Genomic DNA, 10,448 nt, shown 5'->3' on the forward strand with positions numbered 1-10,448 from the left:
TGGAGCGCTGGAGGTTAGAAAATAACATTTTTCTTCTGAAATCAAGCGTCTTATACGTATGTAAACAAGTACAAATTGTGCACAACTCTTGTACAGATAAAGCGCATTGTTTAACACCCCTACGCCCGAATCTCTCTTTGTTAGTTAGTTTTTAGTCTTCCGGCATTCCATTCTCGAGATATTCCCAATGCAAGTTTTGACATCACCAATTGGTATATTTCTTCCCAATCACCTTTTATAAGTACTCTTCTCCGACGATCCGCTTTGGAAATATAAGGAATTATATCCATTTACGATAAGGGGTCGAGGAGGAGGACTAGGGTTAGTATAAATCAATTCCTTTCGTTGAGACCTTTCATTAGAGTACCATGTATTTTGATTAGCGGTAAGAAAGAAGGGAGGTAATTGGTAGTTCCTTTTGGTGCGACCTTTAATTCGAATACCATTAAAGATAAAACCAACTTTCACCCCCACCCTCACCCCCTCCACCCACTGATCTTGAAAAGGAGTCGCGCAGGAAAGTTATAGTTAGTGGAAAGCAATTCATTTCGATTAAACCTTTCAATAAAATACCATGAAGAGCAGAACGTGTGTTCACCTCCCGCGCCCCCTCACCCCATTTTCACAGTTTTACTTGATACCACTAAAGGCATGTGTTTGCGAAATTTAAGATCAATAGGTTTTCTCGTGAAATTTGATGGCCGTCTGGTACCACTTCAAGGTATAGGCTACCTATTTCAAACAATTCCAGGAGTCTAAAACGCATGAGTACATTAAACCCGTCCAAAGCTGCATGCGCAAAAGTATTTGTGGATTAGACAAACCGCTCAATAAAAAGCGAATCGATGTGTGAGAAGTAAATGAATAAAGAAAAGGTACTGGGTCTCATCAAAATTCGCCAAACTAATGCTGATAGTTGATGTTCATGTAGGATGCCACACAGGCCCGTAGGGTCTGGTATTTCTAGTGTTACATATACAAATCATATTTGATATATTTTTCGTAAAATCATAATATTAAAGTCCCTATAGCCTTGGGCTCAAAAATAAAATTTCTTAAACTATTTTTTTACGTATCAACTGTTTAATCTATAACATACTACAATTTGAAGGGATTTGGTTGAGTAATTTTAGTTTGAAGGGAGTTTACTTGGTTGTGGTGCGGCAAACCTCAAAAATTGGTCACTTTGAAGCGTTCTCTAGTACTGAAATAATGAAAATACCGTTAGACCTAAATGACGTAGAATTAAATTTTAATTTTTGATACCCGGTCGAATAAAATTGACCCAAGGGTTATTTTTCTATTAAACTTCGAACTCGACGGTAGTGGGTATTTTACAATAAAAGATCCCCATTGCCGTCTATCTGTACCTCCTACTATTTATATCTTCGAATTCTATTTACTGGAAGTTTTTAAGTTCTATTTTTAATTAACAGAGTTTTGTAATTATTATTTTGCCTTCATTTATAGAATTGCTTTCTACTTTGCAACATTACGTGTACCATTATATACACATACCCTTTTCTGTTATTGTTTGTTTACTTTTCTTACTAATTTGTAACAATTATATTCCATTTATCTTTTTTTTTTATTTTACTTCTTTTTTTATAATTATTTAATAATAATGTATGTATACGCCTCTATATTTACTTCTATAATTGTTCATTTATGGATTACTAATCTGTTGAACAATAAACATTACTGAATTACTGAATTACTGAAAGTGTATTTATCCAAAATATGGGTAAAATGTTCCTTTAGTGTAAAGGAGGGCATGTAAATCTCGGCCACGGTCATCCCAGTAATTTGAACTCTGCGATTGGGGAGATGGAAAACATTTAAGACGAGGTAAACATATGAAATAAATTCATGTTTATTATCTTGAAACAATTCACCGGAATTAAGTTTTCTTATTTGTTATTGTATAGAGGGCGCTTTTTCCTTTCTAGAATAATACAATCTGAATAGGAACTACAGTATCAAATTGAAATTATGCCATTTATAGTTAGGTAAAGTCTTCTGGTCTCAACCTGCGTATGTAAACGGTAAAAAGCAATTTTCAAAAAGTATGTCCTTTGCACTGTTGGCAATTGTGTAAACAAGAGGGCTTCTTTGAGCTTCCTTGCATATTTCAACCATAACAACCACTAATTTGACAACCGCTTCTACAGTATATCATTATCAAAAAAAAACACAAAAGGAAAATGGGGTTGAGCAAACGTCATTAGGTGTGCATTGTCGAGAAAGTAATAGGCGCCGGGATAGGTCGTCGCCGGGTATAAATCGCCGGGATGACCAATTCCGGGATAGTAATGGGCGTCGGGATGAGTTGTCACCGCGAAAGCGGTGCCGGGGTGTACGTTGCCGGGATGTACATCGCCGGGATGGGATGCACCATGTAACTCTGGCGAACCCGGCACTCAAACCACGACTGCCGTTTAGTCTGTACCTAGGGAGGACCACCCATACGATACGATACCATACTCCAGAAAAAATGTTTTTCCTCCCGCCTCTCCGTCTGCCCATGTATGCAATTACTTTTGCCGATTGAAGGGAAATGCTTCATTAGGTGTATTTGAAATATGTCAATAAAAAAAACTAGGTAAAAAATGAGTCTGGCAAGATTACAGATACTTATTACTTGTTTTAACCTCTCACCTGCAGAATGAGTATAGAAACAGTACAAAAGTAATCGTACGCAATTTGTTTCTCAAAAATGCAAGGGCATAATTTGAATTTTGTGGAAATATGCCTAACCTTTAATTATTTAAATAATACCTCATTCCGCTAGATGACTATGTTATATAACATCTCTCCGCTAATTAATTATACATAATCAAAGAATTTCTTCAAAATATCAGAACGTCACGCAGAATCAAGGAAACAACAAAGCACCCTATTTTAATGAATAGTGCAAACCACTATGATAAATAGTTCTATCAACAATAGCGTAATTACCCTAATGGCATATAAAAATTAGAATCTTCTTTATGTTGCTGTTGGTCAAGGTTCGAAAATGTTATGGTTTGTGTTTAACGAACTGGAAACGTCATTGAACATTTAAAACTATGAATATGTTACAGTCGATTTTTTTTATATTGCGCTTTTGAAATGTTAGAATTCGGGATTAGGTATACACGATCAACTTAATTAATTGCCCTATTAATTAGCATATATCGCTCATCTTTATTGTCACTACAACGTAAAGAAAGGCTAAATAAAATTAGGGAAATTTATGCAAAATTTGATTTTACCTAGACGTAGGTAGGTAGGTACTAGTATAATTATGATTGTGGCAGGATGGCACGTAAGCCAAGTTGTTTACTTTGACTTGAACTCTCTTGTATTTTATTTATATAAAATATGATCGCAAACATTGCGTAAGAGCATGCGTATGCTGTAGAATTAGGTTAGTCTAGATTTTCATTAAGAGTTTAACATTTGATCATTTAGGTAGGTTTGTATCATATGCTAAGCTTTCCAGAAACCATCAAACGCTTTCGAAAGTTGGAAGCCAAGAGTGTACCCAACAAGCTCGTTTATTTTATGATGGGAAAAGAACTATCAAGAAAACCACCAAATATGAACCAATTTATAAGAACTTTTTTGAATACTCCACTGAATGAAACTGTTCTAAGCTGATATTCGCGAGTGGTTACGTACTACATAAGGTACGCTGTAACAGGAAAGTTACGAGCGTGATCGCTATAATTATTATTCTTGGTTTATTTCGCGTAAATACAAAAGCTTTTCGTATTCGTGTGCGTCGCGTCGTGGAGACCCTAATTAGGGTTTGTGACAAATTGCGGGTCACCTGAAATTTTATATGTATATGCGCGAATAGACGAACTATAGTAAATTACGGGACGAGAAACAACTTTTTAGCCTCGTTTTTAGCAGCCTGATTCGTAGCAAGGCCTTTTTATTTACGACTGGTAAAATATACGCGAAGGGACATTTTCGAGTAGGAGCGCTTTTAAAATCAAACCGCTAGTAAGCAAACGGACATTAAAACTTATTGTGATCAAGAAAAAAGAAGTTATAAAACTGATAGAAAAGAGGTCATCACCCAATTTCTAATTAATTTTAAATCTTTCTACGTAGGTATAAAATAAATTTCGTTAAGTACAAATTCGCATGGCGCAGAAACTGTAACGGAGAGAGTAACTTATAACTAACACTTTCTACACAAGAACATTCACGAATAGACTACGGAAGTGTAGAATAAAAGAGAAAAATCACACCATTTTTGAGATCTTCGCAATGAAATTATTGACATTACCAGTGGATATGTTTCTTCTAGACGTTTCAGCCGCTCTTTATGAGTACCCTCCTCCGACACCCGGCCAGAGATATGAAGAATTATAACAGATCACGACAAGGCTTTGATGGAGGGGCTGTGAGTAGTAGAACTTAATTCCTTTCATTTAGACCTTCCATTACGATACTATCCCATTGTATTTATAAAGGTTCGTTTATAAATACAATGATACCCTGAAGGGCCTGAAGGATGAAACCAGTTCCCCTCCGATTTCAATAAGAGGTAATGGAGTAATATAATAATAATACCTCTCACGATCTAGAACGCTATGGAAATGAAATACCTCAAAAGTGTAAATGACTTTTTGGGTATATTTCGATTTTCTCATCCCAAATTCCTACTCCAACACGATATTTGGTAACTATAATTCACTGAATATTATTGTGGACCAATTATGAGCGTAGGTACTCAAAGAATTGATCTTTAGAGGTGGAGGTTATGTAACCATAGTAAATTAATGAAACAGTTGATTAATTCAAGATTGAGCGTCAGTATGTTTAGAAATTGATCTTGAAACGTGCCATAAGGGTTCAATCGACTTTTTTTCGTGGATTAGATAGGACGTGCTTTAGAAAAATTTAACCGACAAATATCGCATAAAACCTAATTGTTTAACTCCTTACGTCAGTAGTTGCATGTCGGTAAGTGTTTAATAACATTTTTTTTTATTAATCATACTTAAGCTCTTTGTGATAACCTCATCTCATTGCATTAGTTGATACGTTACTATAAAACGCCAAATTTCGGTAAACGTGTTAAACCTAGGATTTACCAACTACGTCTAGTAAAACTAGGAAAAAATGTACCATCAGTATAATTTCGGACTTCTGCCACGTCGTAACGGTTAATCCTAAGATTTTCTAGTTTGTGTTGGTAAATCTCAGATTTGCGGATGTGCGCATGTCTAACAGTTGATTCATTAGTGTACATGAGTTTCCTTAGTAAAGGTTGTGTTTCAGGTCAACTTAACGATACTATGACTAATGCAAAGCGTTTCTATGATAAAATTAAATGTTTCATCGCTGGAAAAATGCTGAAGCGTGGTAAATATACTGTAGCCAATATTATAAAGCGAGATCGGGGCGACATCACGTCGCCTTCAAGTCGATAAAGGTCACCGATGATAAGGAATAAAGACGGATGTTATGTATTCTTTTCGGGAAATATGATGATTGATGTGTTTATTCAATAATGTTCTAGTTTTTCTTTGCTATATTGAATAGTCTCAAAATCGATTCCGCGCTCGTGTTACAAATTTACGTGTAATAAATTTGAGCACAAGTAAGTGATAACTAACAATTAACTGTTGTAGTTCAATCACTAAATACCTGCAGTTTTTCTGCAGTTTTCCAAATTCGTAAGGTAAATACCGGAGTACTATAGAACAACTTAAGACCTTCTGCAGAGGCACCTTTAAAAAGCATTATGGGGGCCACTCTGTAATTGAATAGAACAAGAGAGGGATAATAAATAAATAAATAAATAAATAAATAAATAAATAAATAAATAAATAAATAAATAAATAAATAAATAAATAAATAAATAATTAAATAAATAAATAAATAAATAAATAAATAAATAAATAAATAAATAAATAAATAAATAAATAAATAAATAAATAAATAAATAAATCAGTGTAATAAATTCATATTAGTAGTTAGTTGTACACTGACGTAGGGAAAAAACGGATACCAGTTCCTCGTTGAATTTTCGATTTAATTGTTTGAATCGGGCTCCACGAAAAATGGGTGGTAATTATGTGAAATACCTGTCATTCATGACAGCTGATAATTATGTACTTACTATTCACTGTCATGAATGCCAGGTATTTTTATCACTCGCGCGGATGTTCCTGCCGATGAAGGGTGAGAGGTGCAGTGCGAAAAATGTCAATAGTAAATCGTAGGTACACCTATACTGTAGTGATACATGGATAATTACACTTGTTTATTTATATCACTCACCTTCTCCCAGACCAAGATTTCCTAGGACCTAGATGATGGTGTTAGGGCTTTAGATTTTACGCCGTGTCTTGTGGTATTTGATGTTATTATTTTAGAGGTAGTCGTCTGTCGGTTCTTTTATTTGAAGTAGCACAGAAACAAGGTAAATTAAACACATCGTAAGAGTCTCTCTTTTCATTTACAAGCCACACAAACATTTTACAATAACCGCAACGAATTTAATCAACTGTCCATCTTTTGGGCCGGATTTAAATAATAAAAATAATATATTCGTTTTATATGCCATTTTGACCTTTTAATTTCGGTCTAACCAGCGAATGCGTATATAACAGTACTCAGGATCCATTGGCTACGAGAATGCGGACTGGTATTAGGGGTTGAAATGCACACACTGGTTCACAGAACCAAGTTGGAGGCTCATTGGCCCCACTGACAGAATAATGACAATGTCTTTATTATAATATAATAGGCGCAGTTCAGTTTAGGTCTGCTCACAGAACCGGAATTTAAGGGACCATTTGACCTTTCTGTTAGCCGTAGTAACCAATTTAAAACCCACCTAAACCCAGTGTAATAATTGCAGCCGATCGCTGTTTAATTTTTAAATACACTGAAATATTTTTGTTAATCCAATATCCATGCCATTGCCATTGCCAGAATAAACAATTTTTTCCATTCTAAAGTTATTGTATTCCAAACAGACCAGACTTTTAACCTGGCTCATATTCAATAGGACTGATCCTTGAACTCGTAGAAATCGATTGACGAATGGTTGACATCGTTGTCTCTTTTGTTCTCAAGTTAGACAAGGAACAGACCGACAGACTGAGGAAACCATCAGATAAGCGGATTTTTTTTTCTTCGACAAATTCCCCTAGAAAATATGCAAAGGGTAAAGTTATATGAAGTACCTATGCGCTTACCAATACAAAATAACGTAAACATTTTTGAAGGCCTTTTTGTATCATTATTAAGATATTTAGCTTTTTTATAAACAAAACTCCTTTTTTATTGTGTTCTATCTAAAAAACTATTAGCACATTTAATTCAGGCATTAAAGAAAAAATTAATTACCTGACTTTATACTCGCACTTTCGCATGATGGAAATATCCTTAGCCACTTGCGCGAGTGCAATGGCTCGTTTTTTTAAATCAACGTTTCCAACGACACGACTTGGTTTATAGAAAATTACTAAAATTATAACTTATTTTACTCTCTTGATAATAAGGGTCTTTGTTATGCAAACCACAAGTGGTTTTTTGGGTCTCAATTTTTTGCGCGGCGATGTAGAAGAAAAAGAAAACCCACTACGCCACAAATTACCTACATAGATGATAATAACGTTCTAATGGGAAAGAACCGTTCCACTTGACAGGAGGTGCGTAATGCAATAAACTAAAGCGGTTATTGTTATTGAATTTTATTAGATTAAATATAATTGGACACACTAATTATATTAACCAAACTTTGAATGAATGAGTGGAAATAAGTAATCACACAATGAAAATTTCCAAGCGCAAATGATCAGTCGCCACTTTTTGTTAACTTCTCGCACAAAAGGCAGGTAAGTAGTCATGGTTACGGGATTTTACCTCCACTCGCAAAGTTTATTGACATCCCAATTACATTGAATTATTTAGATCGTTGAGCTTAGACGGTTTATTCAATGATAGAAAAACAAAGCGCGGAATGGGCTACTTGCAAGGTTTCGTTATTAGCAAACAATTTGCACAGGTGGCAAGTACTAGGTATATACGCCATACATGAGGCGAATACTAAATTTTGAAAAAAATCATTTGTTTTTAAACAAATAGTAAAAACAATTACTGGAAATCCCTTTAAATATGACGTCAGCTGCAAACGCCCTGCCATTGGTGCGACGTCACAACTGTGTTTGTTTACATTCTTGTGTTCGTAGATCCAGGTTTGTAGAGGTCCGCCCGACCAGGTTTGTTTTGTGTCTTGTGCGCAAAAAAACGATAAAGGGTGTGTGTGCGTGGGTGGGTGGGGACATGATAGAGAAAGTTAAAAAAAAATTAGTACGAAGAGTGTATTTTTAGGTCGACAAAAAATTTTCCACATTTAATCTCTTAAGGCAGCCCTTCACGTACGCACTTCGCTTCGAGCTTTGCCTGTACGAACATTGCCCAACATGAATTCATGCAAAGCTCGAACGTGAAGGGACCAGACGAGCAGCACTTTGTTGCAACTTGGCTCGTGTATAAGTTTTCGAATCTGTCGGAAAACTTGGCGCGGCACGCAAAAGTTGCAATGTGTAGTTTTGATTACGAGCATGAATACAAGGTTCGAAATAAGACAATATATTCATTATATTGGATGGAATGAGACAGTAAAACTTTCAATGCCACTTTCAGAAAAATGTATTGTAGGCATTTTAACGAATTTAATTTCAACAATTAAGTATTTATATTTAATGTCAGCATATGTATCCGGAAGTAAATTTGGTAATCTTCAGAGTGATTTACATTGATTTCTATTAATAGATAAATATCATTGGCAGCACCTCGTTTTTTTATACCTACCACTCCTTTACTCTACTCGATATCTTTTTTCTTCTTATTTTACTTTTTTCTTTATGATCTAAAAGAACTACCTATTGCTGCTGCTTGTTATTTACTTATTACCTTCATTAATCTGCGATTTTTAACGTAATACACTTGGCGTACTTCGAACAAGGACTGCACGTGAAGGGTAAAAATTGTACTCGTGCAATGCTGTCATGCAAAGCTCGAAGCGAAGTGTGTACGTGAAGGGCTGCCTTAAGACGTGCCGTGAGAGAGACATCGATATACTATGCGATCAAAAATGAGTTGCTGTCGAGTCACCTTTGGAATTTTTGTTTACATGGGAAATCGTACTTAACTTGAACTTCCAAAGGCGACTCGACAGCAACTCATTTTTGATCGCTCGTTATTTCACGGCTCTTTGAATGAAAGTAATATTAGATCCTCGATTAGATCTTAATTTCTATGTAGTTCTAGGTTAAGTACAGCATCCCAGCGCCATGTAATTGGAATGCTTGCATTATGTATGTTATTTCGCCAAACAAATAAACAAATAAATAGTGTCTTTCAACGATGGTAACTGTGTAACAGCTTTTCTTTAAAGCTGGTTTCAATTTTTGATAAATCGTCCTCTGATGTACAAGCTGCTGGACTGTCATATTCCGAAGTCTGTGATGAGTGTGATTGCGATTCGGAAGATGACAATTTTAGGGGTAGACTATTCTTCACACGGCTAGTTTTGCTGGTGTCAGAGTAGCAGTAGGAGGACTTTCGACTGGATCAGTGGATCAAGTTTGATTGGGGCACAGCTCTTACATATTGTAGGCGTCTTGATGTTGCACTGAACATATTTGCTTCGATAATGTGGCTTTATGTGAACTTTCTTTTAACATTGGCACCATGCACCAGTGATACACCATTTTCACATCTAAACAACTTAAATTTCGCCGGAAAAAACTTGGTACACAGGAGAAAACGTAAGCAACAACAAACGCATACGCTACGTCGTCGCATTGAAGTATACATGGAAGTATACCGCCACTGAACTTTTACACAGTTGTGACGTCACAACCATGCCTCGGCAAAATCTAGCGTTTAAAATGATTTCCAAGCGCGCGAAAAACTTATCTTTAAATAATTTAAAAGTTTGTGTGTTTAGGATTGTGAAATTTTGCATACTGGTATTTCTTTATGTTCCGCATTGATTTATCACATAAATAAAAAATGTGAAAGTGGCCCATTATCGAATTAGTATAGGTAGGTACCTAGAATTATGTCCGTTTCATTGCACGCAGCATTCTTCTGTTGGGTTGACAAATTTGTTGAATGTGTTTTGTTCACCCGTGTGTCCTTTACGACCTATAACCAACATCTGCTCTGTTGGCCACCACTCGTGGATAGAGGTGCCCAAAATCTCTGGGTTTCTCACCAGTTTCTTTTGAAAGAAGACCAATCCTGTCTCGATAGCTAATAGATGAAAACGGTCACTTAATTGTTGATGAGTCTTTAGATAATGACCTACAATATAAATCCTTGCAGCTACACATCACCAATTGCGTTCGAAATTTAGAAGCCAAAAATCCCCCCCCCCGTTTCGAAAGGAATTTTTGTTGAGTATGTGGGTATATTTGGCGCAT

At 35.7% G+C, this 10,448-nt stretch overlaps 1 long non-coding RNA gene across 1 annotated transcript; it reads right to left on the minus strand.

Moving 5' to 3' along the window:
- Positions 1 to 6,164: 6,164 nt before the first annotated feature.
- LOC116167888 lies at positions 6,165 to 7,672 on the minus strand. The gene is made up of 4 exons (XR_004144665.1): positions 7,533 to 7,672; positions 7,360 to 7,477; positions 7,209 to 7,315; positions 6,165 to 7,159 (listed from the first exon to the last, which is right to left on the minus strand). It is a non-coding gene; the product is annotated as an uncharacterized LOC116167888 (long non-coding RNA).
- Between the last annotated feature and the right edge of the window lie 2,776 nt (positions 7,673 to 10,448).

This window comes from Photinus pyralis, unplaced genomic scaffold, assembly GCF_008802855.1.
Source record: "Photinus pyralis isolate 1611_PpyrPB1 unplaced genomic scaffold, Ppyr1.3 Ppyr1.4_LG4, whole genome shotgun sequence".
Taxonomy (NCBI): domain Eukaryota; kingdom Metazoa; phylum Arthropoda; class Insecta; order Coleoptera; family Lampyridae; genus Photinus; species Photinus pyralis.